Raw genomic sequence first — 18,989 nt, 5'->3', positions numbered from 1 at the left:
TAGAGGAGTTACTGCTGTGATTTAATAATGGGATGGGGAAACTACAGAAAATTACAGAAGTATATAATTAAAGTAAATCTATTTTTTAAAGTCTTCCTTTATGGCTTGGTAGTTTTTGGATCTCAGCATTTTCCTCTCTCTTTTTATGAAGGTCTGTGAGAAGGGAGATGTGACAACGTCGCTCTCCTCTTGAAGCCTTACAAAGTGCACCTTCATGGTCATAAATCCCATTCATATTTATGATTCAGGGCAGCTAACCTTGCAAATCAGATTATACAGATGATTATTACCTTTTGCCTTTACCTGGATAGGAGACATTAGGAAGACAAAGCACATATTCTGGCAAAGGCACGTAAATACTTTTGACAAGGATTTCTTCTCTTCCCCAAGCCCTTAATTTTGAGGTCAATCTCTCTGTTGCTCAGGGGTTCCTGATCCCTGCTGTAGGATCTCTCGCACCCCGTGTAATCAGTTGCTGTGAGAACAAGCAAAAAAGAAAAAGCAGATCCACCATATTTCACCGCTTGGCTCCATGGGGGCATGAGTCAGCACCTGAAACATAGCCTCAGGAAGCTCACAATTTGCCCAACAAAAGGCCCTGGTGGCAAGTTGCTAGGAGTCTGATGACAATAAAAAATTTGCATAAAATGGAGACGCTTGCAGTCTCCTTCACATTTAGCATGGGGGTGTGACCTTTGGAGACCTATCTAGTAACTGAAGTTGAAGGAAAGGAGTACTTGTGGCACCTTAGAGACTAACCAATTTATTTGAGCATAAGCTTTCGTGAGCTACAGCTCACTTCATCGGATGCATACTGTGGAAACTGCAGAAGACATTATATACACAGAGACCATGAAACAATACGTCCTCCCACCCCACTCTCCGGTCTCTGTGTATATAATGTCTTCTGCAGTTTCCGCAGTATGCATCCGATGAAGTGAGCTGTAGCTCACGAAAGCTTATGCTCAAATAAATTGGTTAGTCTCTAAGGTGCCACAAGTACTCTTTTTCTTTTTGCGAATACAGACTAACACGGCTGTTACTCTGAAACCTGAAGTTGAAGGTGCACTCTTAACCCTGCCCTAATTTTCTAGATCAGGGGTTCTCAAACTTCATTGCACCCGACTCCCTTCTGAGAACAAAGATTATTACACGACCCCAGGACGGGGGACCGAAGCCTGAGCCTGCCCGAGCCCTGCTGCCCCAGGTGGAGGGGGGGGTCAAAGCCAAACCCCAAGGGCTTCAGCCCCAGAAAAGGGCCTTTAACCTGAGCCCCGCCACCCGGGGCTGAAGCTCTCAGGCTTCAGCCCAGGGTGGTGGGGCTCAGGCTTCAACCCCAGACCCCAGCAAGTCTAAGCCAGCCCTGACGACTCCATTTTAACGGGGTTGCAACCCACTTCGGGGTCCTGACCCACAGTTTGAGAACTGCTGTTCTAGATGTTCCATCTCACAATCTCAACATGCCATGCTCCATCTTAAGCTGACCGTGTCCATCTATTCAGTTCAGGATGGTCACTGAGCGCTGAAGCAAATACATCTGGATCAAAACTCACAGTTGTTCTCTGAATATATAATGGTCTAAAAACGCCAGATCCAAGCACACGTGTGCATACACACCAGATGTGAGAGCACTGAGATCTCTTTATACATTTCATGGCCCATGCTCATTTTTGATAATGGTTTTATGTTGGGAGAGTGAAAGACCTTTAGTGAAAATGGTTATTGAACATTACAGATGGGTCTAGGCTGCAAAGTGCTGATTCAGATCAGAACAGAACTTCCCCAAAGTTTGGGATCGTTCAGTATTTTGGTTCAAGCTCATCAGGACTATTAGGAGACAAGGGGTGGAATACCATATTGCAGGGTCTTTTTCTTATTTGAATCAAGTCTGCTCCTATCGTTTTGATTTAAATAAGTGACTGATCTCAATGTCTGTATGGCCGACAGAGTGTAAATCATAGCTTGCTGAACTCACGTGAGTGCTTATGCTTAGAACATCTGACTCATTTTTGGTTGTCGTTACCTTGTTATTCCATAATTCTTCCTTCAGGCTTGTGGAGTCTTTATTTTTTCTTTCTTTCTTCCTTCCGCCTCACTCAGAAATGTGGCTTTCCTTATTAATTAAATGGTAATATTCTATCACCTGTGATCAGATTTTTAATACAAACAGTTCAGTGCCAGCGGAAGTGATCAAATTAAATAGAGTCAGAATGACCAGTTGCTGAATTCAGAGGAAAGTATTACAAAAGACCAGGGGATAACACTGAAATGACAAAGCTACTAGTATTGACAATCCCAAGTATTCAAAAAAATTAATGAGTCAGACCCACAAAGTCATAAGATTGACTTTAAAATCATCAGATTTTTAAAAATAATCAACGTTAGGTTCTTTTTATTTGCCTTCTGGTTTTTAAACCTTTATGTTACACTTGGGTCATGGTTTCCCACCTTTTCTCTGCAGCCAAGAGTGCTAGAAACATCCTCTTTCTTTAAGAGACAAGCAGAGATTCTCACATAATTTCTCAACTTCAGGAGCTGGGGCTTTAAGATAAACACCACCTCTCACAAGTGTTGGCAAAACTCAGGTATAAATCCCATTGTAAAACATACCCTTCTAGTGAAGCCAAGATAAGAAATAGCACTTTAAATAACCACAATTAACTTGTTGCAAGGATAATTTCTCTGCACCCTGTCAAGGCACAATGGGCCTGATCCAAAGCCCACTGAAGTCAGTAGAAAGGTTCTTATTGACTTCCATGGGCTTTAGAACAGGTTTTGATTCTGTTGATGTTGCTGTGATCGACCCATGTAGTACTCTTCTCCCTGTATCACTCATAATACAATGTATGCAAGAATGATCCTAAAGTCTTGGTTAGTTTTAATTTGGGGGGGTGAATTTTAAGGCTGAAACTCCCCTGGAAATTTTCAAATCCTGGGATTTCCTGATCAGAGTCTGCAGACTACTTGTTTGTCAGGTGGGGACAATTCATCCTCTAGGGATAAACTCATTTCACTTGTGACCTAAGATCTGTTTGAACACAGGTCTCTAAAGTCTACTTAATTAGAGCTCTTGAGATTACGGCTACCACTGCACCACCACATCCAGCAGAGGCTTTGTTGACTGGTCCAAAACTGCTTGAATTGTTCTGCATATTAAGCTGGCAGAAGGCCACTTTGTCCATTGTTATAGTGTTACTACAATTAAGTCTGTGCTGATCAATCTTCTGCTGGTTTAATCAGACATGTGGTGTGCAGCACAAGAAACACAATAAAAATCCAGGGTTTTTTAACTACCTCACCATGCTTAGTATTCAGAAATATTACCTATACTTAAAAAATTTCTTTGAGCAAAATCCCCTCGTGCCCATGTGCTTTAAAGTCCTGTTAATATTGAGTAGGGAAGTGACATACAGCTCTCTCTGTCAAGAGTATCTATTGTACAGCCTTTATCAGTCTAACCAATAGAAATTAGGTTAGGAAACATGGTCAAGAGGTGATGTAATGCCTTATTTATAAATAGCCATAGAAGTGCATCCTGGGAAGCATAGATCTGATCTGCAATTGCTCAAAGGACATAAGAGAGGTAGAATTGAACAAATCAGCTATGAAAACTATACCCTTGCTTTCCCACTTAGAGAAAACATTATCTGCTAACCCTGGTAGAGGTCTGGATAATGATAAATTGGTACTAATGGAAAAGAGTAACTAGATCTGCCAGTCATTGTTACATATTTCCCATTTCCCACTGAGCTTTCATCACAAACGTTGGGATAAGGAATGAATCTTCATACTCCCTGATATAGTGTTAGACTATATGTAGCAAAAATTAAAAAAGGCATTTGTGGGCATATATAGGTACATCTCCAAAGACCAATTTGCATAAGGAGCATCCATCTTCCTCCAGAAATCAGTTGACAGACTAGATTGTGAGGTTTTATTTTGGGTGGGGAGAGTCCATCTGTGATAACTATAATTAAGTTTTGGAGCCTGTTAATATCCCATCAAAAACGTATAAACTAAGAACAGGCTAGTGGCCATTTCAACGTCTGTTCTCCAGTGTCACGCATATGTCTCTATTCTACAGCAAAAAGAAAAGGAGTACTTGTGGCACCTTAGAGACTAACCAATTTATTTGAGCATGAGCTTTCGTGAGCTACAGCTCACTTCATCGGATGCATACCATGGAAACTGCAGAAGACATTATATACACACCTTCTGCAGTTTCCACGGTATGCATCCGATGAAGTGAGCTGTAGAGTTTCCACGGTATGCATCCGATGAAGTGAGCTGTAGAGTTTCCACGGTATGCATCCGATGAAGTGAGCTGTAGCTCACGAAAGCTCATGCGCAAATAAATTGGTTAGTCGCTAAGGTGCCACAAGTCCTCCTTTTCTTTTTGCGAATACAGACTAACACGGCTGTTACTCTGAAACCTATTCTACAGCAATCTCTCTCTCAAGTTTTGCTTCTCTTTTCTTTTTTAGCACTTGCATAGAAACTAGAGCCACTGAACCCCCTCTCTCACAGACATGCACACATAAATAGTACCGTGCACGGGTTGTTGTTGTTGTTTTTTTTTAATGGTTCTATTTTAATTCTACAGACTTTCCTGAAGAAGTTCTCAACATCAAAACAGGGTTTTGTGTGTGCATGCATACATGAGAGAGAGAATACTGATAAAGTAATCTCCCTTAGAGCTAAATGTCATTAGAACTAGAGATGTGCTGGAACCAAAATCCTGGATTAGACTATCTATGAATTTGGGGTCATTTGGATCCAAATCTAAATTTCCCAGCTGGCCCTTACCTATAGAATTAACCAAACCAGTTCCTCCAACCTTTGGGGGAGTTTGTATCTGGATCTAACCCTTGCAGCTCACTGGAAAGCAAGGTTGTGAGTTTATCCATACAGCACAGTTTCCTTTTCCCTTTCCCTTTCACTAAACATACACAAGCCATTCTTTTAACAATTAGCCTCAAACATATCCATTCCATCCACCTTTATTATTCCTTATCTTAGGTAATGTTGTTGCATAATGGTACTGTGTCAAGATCAGGCATTAATATATTTCTCTAATATAATATCTGAACAGCCAGGTTTTTTGTATACTGTAGGGGTATGTATGAATTTATTATGCAAATTCACAAATATTTGAATAAACATATTTTTATTGTATTAAAATACATCTCCTGTATTTATTTGTGAGAAAATTCATAACATTCAATCTGGATGAAAGCCAAGCACTGGTAATACTTACCTGACATAATATGGGCCTGTGACAGAAGTCTAATGAAGACTTCCATGATAGGAATGTAATTGTAAAGAAAAAAAATGATTAAAAAATTGGTTCCAGTGCTCTGCAATCCAAGAGTTCATTTGTTTCCTCCTTCATGCACTAAACAAGTCCCTAATTAATCTTGAACCTTGGAGAAAGGAGACTAGATTGGCATCTTCTGAATAAGAACGTACTTCACATTTTGGAAAGTTTGAAGAGGCTCTTAAGCATTCTCTTTTAATGGTATTTTTGCAGGGATTTAAAGTGGCTTCATTAGACAGCCAAAGCCACTAATTGCATTACCATATTTTTAAACTTCAGAGGTGCAGATTAGGTTCAGCCTTTTCCAAAAAGAAAGAAAGAAAAAGAAAGAAAGAAATTAATTTGATGGTTTTGATGGTTTGAAATGTGTAACTGTAACATTCATTTTCCAGTCCCTGAAAAGGAGACACTGCGTTGTAATGACTACTGTATGCAATCCCAGGGCTTAGCTGTACACAATTTTTGTACCACTGTAACTATATTGGTTTGAAACTAGCATAATTAAAATGGTACAACCTGCCTAGTGTGGATGCTGTTATGCTGGTTTACAGATGCGTACATCTGTATGGTTTATTCCTGTAAATTTAGTTACTGGTAATAAGCAGCTTCGTACTGGTATAACTGCATCCACACCAAGGAGCTGTACTGTTACTACCTAGTAATAAGAAAATATCACACTCCTAGCTGAAATCAGTTAAATTGGTACAAATTTGTATGTTGACCATGCTTCTCCGACAGCATCTGTCTCAGTGTGTGAGGAACTCCTGTTCTCTCTGACAAATGGGTGTCATACACAGAGTTTTGATAGAAAAGCTATATTTTAAAAAATTGCAAGTTTGTACCAAGTTAACTGATTTCAGCTAGGTATGTGATTTTTTTTTTCTTTTAGTGGCTATGCATAATAAAATTCTTGCTACCCTTTTCTCTGAGCTGGACCCACAAAGGTGCTGAGCACCTGCAATTCCTGAGGAAGACAATGGGGCACACCCTGAAGGCTTTATTCAGAAAGACCCCCACTGAAACAAGATGTCTGAGTAGGCACTGAGTGGAAAATCCATGAGCCGATCTTCTTTCAGGATTGTGGGGCCAGATTTCCATTAGTTTAGCATCCACAGTTGAGAGTTTGATTGTCAAGAAAGCTGAACTCACATTCAGGCACATAAATAAGAGGCAGATTTTCAAAAATGCTGAGCACCCAGCAGTTCCCATTGTGATTCTTATGGCCAGATTTTCAAAAGAGCTCAGCACCCAAGGTGCACCCAAGATCTTGAAAATCTTTTGAAAATCTGTCCCTTTCAAGTATAAATGACACCTGATAAACATCTGCTCATCTGTGCCATGAGGTGTAAAAGAGCAAGTAAAGATTAAGCAAGTAATTTTCAGCTGGAAAATTGCATAGAAGTTCAAAGTATGATTGTATTCAGCCAGCTATTCTTATGATAGTAAATAACTGTCTGAACTTTTTACTTTCATGAGGTCACTTCCTGGAGACTCACTTGCCAACTTCTCCGGGTGGCTTATCTAGAGTAATATTAATAATACAAACAAGATAAGATAACTTTGTTAGCCCTAAACAAAGTTATCAGCCTGCGATTGCAGCTACCTACATTATAGTGACAGAAAGGGAAGCAAAAACCTCTCCGACCTATAAACACTGTGAAAAAGACCCACATATGAGCTCATCAGAAGAAATACTATCCTGATCCAGATGGGAGAGAATCAAGTGCACTAACAACAGCTCAGGGTTGGGATTTTATTTTGCAAATTGTGTTTTTGCTCATTTCACTGTGAGTGATGCGATATATTATCAGCTTTCACAAAAGTGAGGCATTGTCAGGGTTTCATTAGTTATGTTTATGCCAATACAAATAAATCTTAGCAGTCCTGGGAAGAGATTGGTTCTACTCCCTGCCCTGTCTGGGGAATTTGACTGGTCACATCCCTGTTGTGCTAGTGAGGCAGATATAGTTTGAGATATACTTTGGCCTTATTGATTTCAAGGCTTCTTCATTACTTCCACAGTGTTGCAGATCAATAGTCAAGCCGAGAGCAACATAATGATTTTTAAAAAAATCAATTAAGCAGAATATTTTAAACAGAATCTAGTGCAAAATTTGGTTGCATTTTGGTGTACCAGTGTAAGGCTTTAATGTATTTACCTCCACAAGTCTACGTTATAAGAAAGTTACAGATCCTTTGTTTTAAAATACGTGTACCGTGATATTGTTTTACATCTGAAGAGGGAGGAGTGAATCACTATTACCAAAAGCAAAAACAATCAGGCTTTCTCCTTTGAAACTCAAATTCATCACTGCAGCCTCACTAGAAAATGAAATAATGTTTGTGGTTTTAGCTTAATCCCCAGTGGACGATAATTCAGTTAAAATACACCAAAATCTGTCATGATTTTCTCTTGCTCTGTCTCTGAACACAAGGAGATGAGCTCCTTTTAAATTAGCTTTCATGCTTGAAGAGTTTCCTTGTGCATGTGGAGCCCAATTCTGCTCCCATTCAAGCCAGTGACAAATCACCCATTGATTTCAATGGATGCAGGACTGGGGTCATGAAGGAGACTTCCCAAAGGGCAGCCCCTGGGGCCAGATGTGACTCTTGGAGTTCTGAAATGCAATCCTCAGCTGTCTTCTCCCTCCAAGGGTAGAATGAGGATGAAGCCAATCAGCTGTCCGGTTTTATTGCTAATGAGTTCAAACAACAAGCAGTTTGTGTTCATCATGGAAGATATTAATGGTACTGGAGCTTTGTCTGGCAAAGAATTATGCATATGCTTAACTTTATTCATGAAAGTAGATCCTTAAGCTGTGGCCTCTGAGCTCCAGATGAATTGCCAATGTGACCTTTGTTGGTGTAAAGTTTATGTGCCCTCAACGCAAAGCAAGGTTAAAAAGCCTGGTACATTTTCATTCAGTTGTGCTAATAATTCACATTAACATCCTGTTGCAGTAGCTTGTAGATCTGATGTCTAGAAGGTTCATTTGTTATTTTACATCTTGTACCAAGCCAACTGTAAGTGATAAAGCGCTGATTCCACAGAAGAGATGGAGAGCGTCTTTGCCTGGACTCCTCAGATCCTTCATCCCATTCGTGAAAATAACATACTGCAGGCAGGCAGGGTTGTGTCTGAGTGATACAGGCTAGAAAAGGCAGAACTGTGGGGAAGAAGCTGGGGGAGGAGGCTGAGTTTGGAGGTGGGGTGAAGGATCCAGGATGGGCGGAGGGGGCTCAGAGCTGTGTGAGCATGCTCAGTACAAGCCAAGCAGCAAATCTGGCCCCTCTGGATGTGGGAAAATTAGGTCAGGAAAAAACTAAGCTGGCTGGAAGTGGCAGAGCTGAAGCAGGGAGGGAAGCTGAAGCTCAGGAGATGGGAAGCAGAAGTGCAGAGAAAGAGAGATGGGGCAGACGGGAATAAATTTGAGGGGAGGTAGACAGAGAGATGGGAACCTTAGAAAAAGAGAGTCCCATGGCCTCCAGAGGAAATGGGCAGGGGCTGCTGCCCTCTAGAGCTACAGAGTCAACAGGGCCTGCTATTTGCCCCTTGAAGATGTGCACATTTAAAATGCTGCATTTTCGGGCAAGGCACATATATACAAATTGTATGTAGGGGTTTTGTTTGTTTTCCTTTAAAGCTCTGTCTCTGCTGGTTCAATGCAGGCAGGCTTGCCTTCACAGACTCTGACTTGTTGCAGCAGTATGCACATCTCCTCTCGGTTTCGCATACCTCTCTCAGCAGCTACGGCTTTGTCCACACTGACATCTGCGGGCAATCTCCCACTAGTGGCTCTAGTATTGGTACATCTGCTCCAGCGGTAGCAGCAATGGGAGCCTTAACGTAGACCAGCTCCCAACCTTTTCTGCCATGTCAGCCAGATCTGCTACTGACACCGCAGTAAAAATGGCAGCATCTGGTCTACACTGAATTCTCCCATTACTGCTACCACTGGTGGAGCTGCAGTTGCTAGACCAATAGTGGGAGAACCCGCTAAAGTCCTGTTTAGACACAACCGGTCTGAACTTGCCTTTTTACGCTTCTGCAGAATCACCACTGAATGAGCTGAAGGTGCAAACAGCCTTTACCCACCCAAGGTCAACGTATGCCTCTCGATCCACCACAGAGTCAAAGCCATTAGTTAAAACCCTGTGATTTGTGGGAGTAAAGTGCTCATGTACACTTGGAACCAGACTTACAATTCATAATGTTGGAACAAACTAAGTTAGAGGGTCGAAGCAGGGTCATCTTCTAGTTCAGAGATTATTCTTGAGTCCTTCTTCCAGCCTATTTTTAAATGACCCAAGCGATGGAGTTTCCAGCACTTTCTTTGAGGAGATTATTCTGTACTCTAGTAACAGCCCTCATCATTGGGAAGCTTTCTGCCAAATTTATTATTTTTTAGTCTAATTTTTCCCTTTCTTAATTTCACTCCCTTCCTCTGAGTTATTTCAGTTCCCTCAAACGCTGTCTGCGAAATGCTTGTTTTTGTTTGACTAACACATTTTGCGTGAGGAGACGTGCCATCCTTTGGAAGAGCTGGTCTGATTGCTTTGGTGGTAGCAGATGGAAGGTGCTTTTTATTTTTCCTCAGACACTTCATGATCCAAGCTGCTCAGATTGTATGAGAGAGGCCAGATGCCTTGTTAATTCATAGACATGTTTACAGCATGGAGTTTCTAATAGGTGAATATGATTACTAAATATAATGATTAGTGCTTGTCTGACAAACGTCTGCCTTGTGACTGAAACTGGATCTGAATTTGACCTTTGGTGATGTAGGAAGCTATCCTGGCATATAATAAGCTTTTTTATATCTTCTTTGAGCCTTGGGAGCTAAATCTCTCTTCACTTTCTGACAAAGGAGTAGCTGTTTGCCCTAAAGGCATGAGAGGTTTTTCAATCATGCTGTGCCTACCTGCCTGTGTGTCACTGCTTGAAAATAAGGGGGCTATTGCCAGTGTGTGACTAAAGGTGGTTTGGTGTGTGTGAAATGGGTCACATTTGAGCGTTCTGGGTCTGGAGAGGTAACAAGGAGCAGCTTGAAATTCTTACAGAGCTGGCTCAGAAACACATCTAGCAGCAGCAGGGGAAGGAGTCCCTGATTCATGCAGGACAAGTTTGACCTGGGACCCTGCACTCCGCTGGTGTCTGAGGACAGGGACCAGGGGGCAAGGGAGTTGGTTGTTGGGAATTATGGGGATTTGGTCTCCCAGTGATCACTGTATTGAATGCCTTGGGATCCTAAAGCCAAGAAGAAAAGGGTTATAGCTGGGCGCACATGCGGTGAAAGAGGGAGAGAGAGAATCTTAAGACTGGGCCTTACCTTCAGATTTTTTTCCAGTTCTGCTAAACCAGTAGTGGGCAACCTGCAGCCCACGGGCCACATGCGGCCCGTCAGGGTAATTCGCTGGCGGGCCACGAGACAGTGTTTACATTGACCATCCACAGGCACGGCTGCCCACAGCTCCCAGTGGCCATGGTTTGCCGTTCCCAGCCAATGGGAGCTGCGGGAAGCGACGCAGGCCACAGAGACGAGCTGGCCACTGCTTCCCGCAGCTCCCATTGGCCGGGAACAGCAAATCACAGTCACTGGGACCTGAGGGCGGCCGTGTCTGCGGACGGTCAATGTAAACACTGTCTCGCGGCCTGCCAGCAGATTACCCTGGTGGGCCACAGGTTGCCCACCATGGTGCTAGACCCAAGTGTCCTCCAGTTCTCTTAGAGTTTGGCCCACATCTTAAAACAGAGATTGTCTGATAGTGCCTCTCCTATCCATAATTGTGCAGGCTAGCTCTCCTTCCACTGGTGACTGTGTAACATAGAAAACTAATATCAGACCTGTGTTGTTAATTCTCCTTAATGTAATAGAGCAGCTGGAAACGAGGAGCGGAGGAGCCAGGACCATGTGAGCAGGAGGCAGTCTGGACTACCAGTTCTGAACCACAGCTCTAAACCATGGGAAGCAAATGGAGAGGGGAGGATGTTTTCTGGGACTGAGTGGCTAGAAAAAAGCAACAGACCTTGGAAGCAGAACTGTGATAAACTGATATATAGATATATATGATCAGCAGCTTTTCCCATGGAAACACCCACATTTGGGAGATCGATAGAGGATCTCTGAGATGATTTGTGGACGAAAGGAGCGTGTTAAAGGAATAATTGCTGTTAAAATATACAAGTGTGTCCAGATTCAGAAATACAAATTGACCTGATCCTTGGCTGTTGTGGTATGTCCTTTTCCCTACACACTGTTTTTCTTTTAGTCTAGTCCATTAATCTTTTTTTTTTCCAAGAACACAGGCTGGGAATTTCAGAGGCCTAAGGGAGTCAGTTGGGTTCTTGGCTCTTCTGTCTCAGCCAGAGTAACTCAAGGCCTGAAAAATAGTGTATTTAAGCTGCCCATTCATAAAGGGATATAAACTTATTCTGTCACTTGTGATCATTGCAGGGTGTGGCTGTCCCTTTATTTTGCTTTTATAGTTTTCCTTTTCACTTCATCTTTAAAATCAGTTGTTAAGTTTTTTCCCCAATTAGCCCAATAAGGGATAGGATGCTTGGTTTTGTTTGGTTTTTAGGGGGTGGTTTAGGTTTTGTCTTGCTGTTAATTTATTGGATACTGCTGACTGCACAGGAAATCTTGGAGATGTTCAGACCTAAAGGTGTGCTGAATGATTCAGCCTCAAGTCAGCTCAGCTTCCACATAAGGCAAAGAGTGCACAAAAATCAGCCTACAGAGTTTTGTTTCTGACCTTGGCCTCCCTCTGTTTGGAAAGGAAGCTGAAATAAGAATGTGGTTTTGGCAAACAACCTCAAAAAGCAAATCACTTGCTCTGTGGACTGAAAAACACATTCTTTTTCCTCTAAACAGTACCTCTCTGCAGGGAAACAAGCTGATAAATGAACAAGACAAGAAATCTTGCTTGGAAAGCTTAGTAGCACAAAAAGAGCTGGGTTTCTGTCTGGAATGCTGCTGCAGGTTAGTGGAGCTAACACTGTAGCACTTCACTCATGCTGGGACCTTCCTTGTTCCACAGGAGAGAAGGAGAAAACAGAATTGCTGTACAAAACATTAATAAAAAGAAAAGGAGTACTTGTGGCACCTGAGAGACTAACCAATTTATTTGAGCATGAGCTTTCGTGAGCTACAGCTCACTTCATCAGATGCATAAAAGTGGAAAATGCTTTTAAGCATCCGATGAAGTGAGCTGTAGCTCGCAAAAGCTTATGCTCAAATAAATTGGTTAGTCTCTCAGGTGCCACAAGTCCTCCTTTTCTTTTTGCGAATACAGACTAACACGGCTGCTACTCTGAAACAAAACATTAATAATTATCATGCTTTAAGTACAAGCCAAGTGCTCTTCGGTATGCACTTCTACAGTCATTCACAGAAGAAAAACAAAATATTTGTTGCAGCTTCTTTAGATGCTCAGGTGGGAGTCTGCCCATTTGGTAAGGAGAAAAGGAGGCTGGTTCACATCCTGCTGGGAAGTATGCCGTATAATAATCAGTCGTCATGATAGTTAGCACTTACATAGCATCAACTCCTGTGGGGCAAAGTCATCTGTGTCAGTGCTAGGGATTAGGGGCTTATGTCTTCCCTTTTCCGGGGCTGGCTCTGCCCTTGGAACAGACTAGGGGGCTGTCCTAACTTGCACCCATGTTGCAGTGCCCCAGGTGGACCATTGCAGGGGGACAGAATCACAAGAACACCCTGGCCATGTCCTCTCCATCTGCTCCCTTTCTCTAGCTGCTTCCACCCAGCCCTGGGATGCCTCCTGCACCAGGGGCTCCTGTAGAGGCACAGCAGAGCTGGCAGAGAGGCCCAAGTGCCAGCAGTATTACCCAAGTTATATGCTTACCCCTACATGACAATGCTTTACTCCAGCCTAGCTGACCAGGCGTCATGGGGTCATAGCACACTGACAGTGAATCTGGCCAATAACTCCATTCAGGATACTGTGACACCTAAACCATGAGTTGAGGTTGGAAATTAAAAATCTCATGCCATTTCTTGTAGAAAGTAGCAGATAAACCCTGCTTTGTGGGCTGGCACTCCAACACAAATTTGTCTTCAATTCTGTCTTCTAAATTAGTAACATTTAGACGTGCGCTCAAGTCATAAAGTTCAGATCCAGGTCCGAACTTGACCAAAGTCTGAGGGTATTTGGAGCCAGGGTTTTGGTTCAACCCCTTCACTTGTAATATGGTTTCCCTTGCTTTCGAAAGAATGATGCACTGCACTTGGTTTTGATGTCAGGTACTTGGGGATTATAATTACTGTGCAGACCAAGCAGCCTGAAGAGAGATGTCTCAGGAGGGGCAGCCTGAGGGAAGGGAGGAAAGTTCTGAAATGCAGATGTTTTTAAATAGCTGTAATTAACTGGAATGGATACAAAGCATTACAGACATAAAAGCTTAATAGGCTTTTGTTTTTAAATGTTTGCCATATATTTAAAGGGGTCATTCAATTATATGGCACACAATAATTTCAGAACTGTTTACATCCCTTGGCAAACTTCCCTCCCCCCCCCACACCCTCTTGGGCAATGCTGAAGACCCCCTATATTCAGTGCTTACAGGATCCTGCTGCCCTTCAGGACAGTAAACAATGAAAACTATTTTAAATAGGAATCAGCGGGTGGGGGCATGGGGAGCATAGGAAAAAAATAACAAACCCAGAGGTCTTATATGAGTAGGAGACAGATCTCCAATCCCAAGTTATGAATATTGTCAATGAAATTAGCCAACAAAGTTTGGGAAAGAGAAAAAAAAATAAAGCAGTGCACACTCTAAGGAAATCTAGCAGAGACCTGGAGTGAATGGAGTCTTTGTTCAAGCTACTGGTCCATTCAATAGGCAGCTTGCAGCCCTGTGACTCACCTCACACTGCCTGCTGAATGAGAAATTGAGGCTCCATTAATGGGGCAGTGGAAAAATCTGATTTGCACTCCTTCGACAGACTAACCAGCAAAAGAATAAAATTAATTTACTGTTACCGTTAATTCATTTGCTAAGAACAGGAACTAGAAGCAGACTACAATAATCACACAGGCACAGGAACCAGCGGGAAGGATGGGGTATGCGAAGCAAAGGCTGGTGCTCTCTCCCCTAATAACAGATCTCATTGTGCCCAGGTATTACAGAACATGTCTGTGCACCATCCTCCACAAACTGGAGACCCAAGTGATACTCGCAACAGGAAAGGTTAAAGGGAGTAACCACTTATAAATTGGAAATTGCTGTCATTGGGGTGATTTGTCTTGCAGCTCCAGGGCCAAATTTTTAAATGTGGATGCAATAGGCACACAAGCACCTCCTGTGCATGGGAAGCTCTTGCTAAATTCATCTGTTGTTTTTTATTTCTGAGTGTTTTCTAGATGCCCATGGTACCTAACACTATAACAAATTGAAACACTTATTTACCATTGCCTAAAGTGCCACTACAGTGTTGCCAATAGCCTCATCGACTGAAAATCCAGCCAGCATTCAAACAGAATAGGTGCCTCTTGCACTGTGCCCTAAAAGTGGACAGACATGGCTTTGATGGATCTGCAAGAAGTAGTGAGTTTCAGGGCAGAGCACTCACCACCAAGAATGCCAGTCCTCATTCTCCCCCCCCCCCCCCCCGATTTAAACCTTGGGACAGCTGGCAAGAGCATTCTAGCTCATTGCCAAATGGCATTTGTGCACACAAATAAGGTAATTACAGGAGTAAATGGATACTTCTTCATGCAAAATTTAATTTGTGTGTAATATGGAGCTCTCCACAAGCAACCCGTGCACTCCACATTTTTGTGGGTGCACCCATTGTCTCCATGTATGAAAACCTATCCTCTAAAAGACTGATGTAGCTATTATGAACTAAGTAATGCAGTTGCCATAGGGGCATGGAGGTGTATCTCAGGAACACTGCTGCACTCCAACAATTTCTTGCTGAAATGACACCCCTTGGAGGCTATCACTAGCCAACATAAATTAGAGCAGCCTTGAGATTTGCCTAACTTACTCTAGGATTGAACTGGCCTGAAAGATCAGGAGAACAGAAAGATGGCATACAACCACCTTTGCCTCCTCACTCGGGTCGTGGGTGGGTGAAGCACAGCTCTGCCAAACCCAAGGATTGGGCCCTGTATGTTTTACAAAAGTTGTCCTGAATGCTTACAAGAACTTCTTTTTCAGTCAGGAAGTATAACATAAAGTTGTATAATCTTACATTCTAGCGCTGCATCAGATGCAACAAAGATAGATAGAAAACCTCAAACTCTTGCACATAATATTTAATCTTGGACCAAACTTTTATGATTCTTTAAACTCTCTGAAACTCAGGGTTAAAACCAGAAACAATGAGACAAAGGTTAACATGGCTGTGATGCTTCCCCTTCACAGCTTTGAAAGTCCATGTTGTGACCAAAGTAATACTCTCTTCTAATCACATCATCTTTCTGGATTTATCATTTTAATGTTCTCTGGGCCACTGAGCCCCACAGCCGTAAATTAATTTTTAAAGTAATACACGGTTTAAAACTTCGATCTGTTTTAATGAGCTTAGGGCGATCCCCTTGTATTAAAAAACATGCATGCAATTATTTTTTCCATCTTGGGTTTCATCAGTTCCCGGCACCCCTTCTGTGATGACATCTTGCCCTCTTGAAATTCTGTTGGGTTTTTTTGTGATTATATGGCATTGTATCCTTGTGATGTGTGTATTTTGCCTTACATGGGCAATATGGCTAGAGAGGTCTCCTCTAAGGACTATACAATATCATTAGTGGGTCCCTTGGTGCCTTCCTTAGTCACCTTTCCATTAATCTGGCTCTGCATCATAGAATTAGGAGGTGGCTAATGAACAGCATTGGCACTGGAAGCCTGAAGGTACTGTATTTACTGGACGTCTCTTTGAACTGCATGATTTCTGGTGGGAAAACTTCATGGAAAATGAGATTGTATTTGTTTTCACAGCCTTCTGTGTCTGTTTTCAAATATTTGCTCACAGTACTTTTTTTTTTTTTTTGTATTAGCAATTAGCCTAGTAAGCCATCTTTTCTTTGCTCCACATGTAGATTAACCACTTCAGAGAATAGAAAATAAACATGCATCTATCTTCTGGAAAAGATGAGTAACCTGTTTCCACAGAGACTGGGTCCTGCTAACATCAGGGTTATGCTCTCACAAAAGAGCCTCCCCCCAAGACAACTTCTTACAGTATTCATTAACCTGAATTTTTAACACAATTAATTCTTATTTAGACAGTGTGTTCAAAGTGATGTTCTTCATAAGACAAATAAATAACTCTGGAACATGAAACCTTCTCAGGTATCAGAGCTCTTAGAAAGTTCCTCTAACATTGAATCAGGCAGACTTTTTTAAACAACATGGACATATTCCAAAATATTAGCCTAATCCTGACCTGTGTTCCATGGATGAGCTGTGTATGTTGTGGGTGTAGTGGAGACAGCAGAAAGTACAGAGAGCCTTTTCTCTATTGCACCAATGAATCAACATGGTAGGATACCTTCCTCATGCTTTGTTAAGGGCTAACATTTCTGCCCGCACTCTGCGATTCCATCAAGGCGTAACCTCCTGGCTGAGGACAAGGACAGACTCCCCTTCCCCTAAGCATGTGCTTCAACCAATGGCACATAGAGTATGTGGGAAACCTGTCAGCAGCATTACTGAAAAGAAGTTACATTTTGCAACAAGTCTGACTGGATGACTCTGGGGGTTATTGATAAAATACAGAGAACTTCACTCTTGGGTCACCAGTCTGAAAACAGCCCAGGTTGGTGGTGACCCAGTATTATCATCTGTTTGGCAGTCATGTACTTGTGATCTCAGTCCAGTTCCTACTTGAAAGGTGCACCTACATCACCCAAACCCACCAAGCAGCTGTCACCTTGTGAGCAGAGGCCAAGGACTGAATACTGAACCCCTCTTTGTACAAGTGCTTCTTCCAGTCTTGGCTGAGTCCCACTGGCAGAGCGGGGCGTGGTGAACTAGCTCTGTTGCTGCCTGTGCTGATCCTTTTCTAATAAGTAAAGTAATTCAGTCTCTGGGGATGATGTGAGTTTGACATCTTTGACCTCTCAATTCATTGACAAAAACAAACCAAACAAACTCTATTCCTTTTACTCCTGAGAGAGTTTTGAGCCAAAAAATTAAATATTCTGCACCAAAAAATTAATAATTCTGGGGCTGCTCCCCTTCTGCACACAATATTTTAAAATTTTGTAACAATGTGCATATTTTATTTGTCAAAAAATCACAATATAATCACCATTTGAAATTATTTGCTGAAAATTATTTTGAAATAAATTACCAAAATAATTGAAAATGGTGTGATTATATTGTTGTGTTTCTGTGTTATTTTGACAATTAAAATATGCAGAACTTTGCAGAATTTTAAATTTCTTAATTTTTGGCTGCAGAATTCCCTCAAGAGTACAGGTTTCAGAGTAGCAGCTGTGTTAGTCTGTATTCGCAAAAAGAAAAGGAGGACTTATGGCACCTTAGAGACTAACAAATTTATTTGAGCATAAGCTTTTGTGAGCTACAGCTCACTTCATCGGATGCATTTTCAAGAGTACAAGGGTTCTGTGTGGCGCAATCTGGGTGCAGGCAGCTTGGTGGAGGTCTGGGTTTGGGGGGAATCTGGCTACACAGGGGCTCAGTGCACGGTTCTGGGTGCAGGGGGAATGGGACTCTGCAGGGGATTCCAGGTGAAGGTGATTAGAGCTCAGTGAAGGGGACTGAGGGAGTGGGGCTTGGAGGGGTGGGGGGTCAGTGTGGGGGGCTCCTGATGCAGGGGGTGAGGCTCAGCAGAGAAGGCGTTTGTGGGGCTTGGTGGGGGGACTCTGGGTTCAGGGGGCTCCTGATGTGGAGAGGGCTCAGCAGTGGGGGTTCTAGGTGCGCTGGTGGGGGGGAAGGGTCACTGTACAGGGAGCTGCTTTCCCTGTCTGCCCAACCCCTGTGCATCCAGTCTCCCCTGCACCCAACCCTCCCCACCACTGAGCCTTACCCTCCCCCCGCACCTGGAAACTCCCCTCCCCCCCTGCCCCCCAGTCCAGAGCTTCCTGTAGCCACGTGAAGTTTCTGGGGCTGCTCCATGCAGGGAAGGGGGAGGGGGAACTGTCTCCATCCTCCCCCGCCCTCCCACCCAGCTGTGACTAATGTCACTGGGTGGCCAGGGCATCCCCAGTCCCCACTCTCCCCAGTGAGTTACCTCTCCCCCTGGCTGCCTGAACAGACACCTCTGAGCTGCGGGGGAGGGGTGAGTGAGTACTGGTGCAGCTTCTCTTGGCTTTCCCACAGAAATCATTTTCTGCAAGGAAGCAAAGAGAATCTGCAGGGGGGCATTTTTCTGCTGAGCCGCAGTGGTGCAGAATTTCCCCAGGAGTATTCATTTATAACAGTTTGATTGCCTACCATCACAGCACATCTAACAGTACCTTGAGTGTCATCTCAGTCATGGTATGAGTGCTCTAAATACATCTGTCTGCACTGTCAGAAGGGTTCCCTAGTTTTTGGTGTCCAACTTGTGGCACCCAAGGCCTGATTTTGGAGTGGCCGAGCAACTGTCATGAGAATGCAGATGATCGGCACTTTTGAAAATCAGGTCTTAGGTGTCTGTCTGACATCTAAAATTAGTGGACACTTCTAAAAATGTAG

The 18,989-nt window shown here is 42.9% G+C and overlaps 1 protein-coding gene and 1 long non-coding RNA gene across 14 annotated transcripts in view; one reads left to right on the top strand and one right to left on the bottom strand.

The window, feature by feature from the left end:
* The window catches only part of TNRC6C (trinucleotide repeat containing adaptor 6C), a 584,248-nt gene that overhangs the window by 347,848 nt on the left and 217,411 nt on the right, over positions 1–18,989 (top strand). The gene's annotated exons all lie outside the window — the stretch shown is intronic.
* The window catches only part of LOC125621213 (uncharacterized), a 69,214-nt gene that overhangs the window by 45,929 nt on the left and 4,296 nt on the right, over positions 1–18,989 (bottom strand). The window lies entirely within an intron of this gene.

The sequence above is a fragment of the Caretta caretta genome, chromosome 14 (genome assembly GCF_965140235.1).
Source record: "Caretta caretta isolate rCarCar2 chromosome 14, rCarCar1.hap1, whole genome shotgun sequence".
Taxonomy (NCBI): Eukaryota; Metazoa; Chordata; order Testudines; family Cheloniidae; genus Caretta; species Caretta caretta.
Note: the sequence above shows the minus strand (reverse complement) of the source record. Positions and strands in the feature narration are given on the sequence as shown.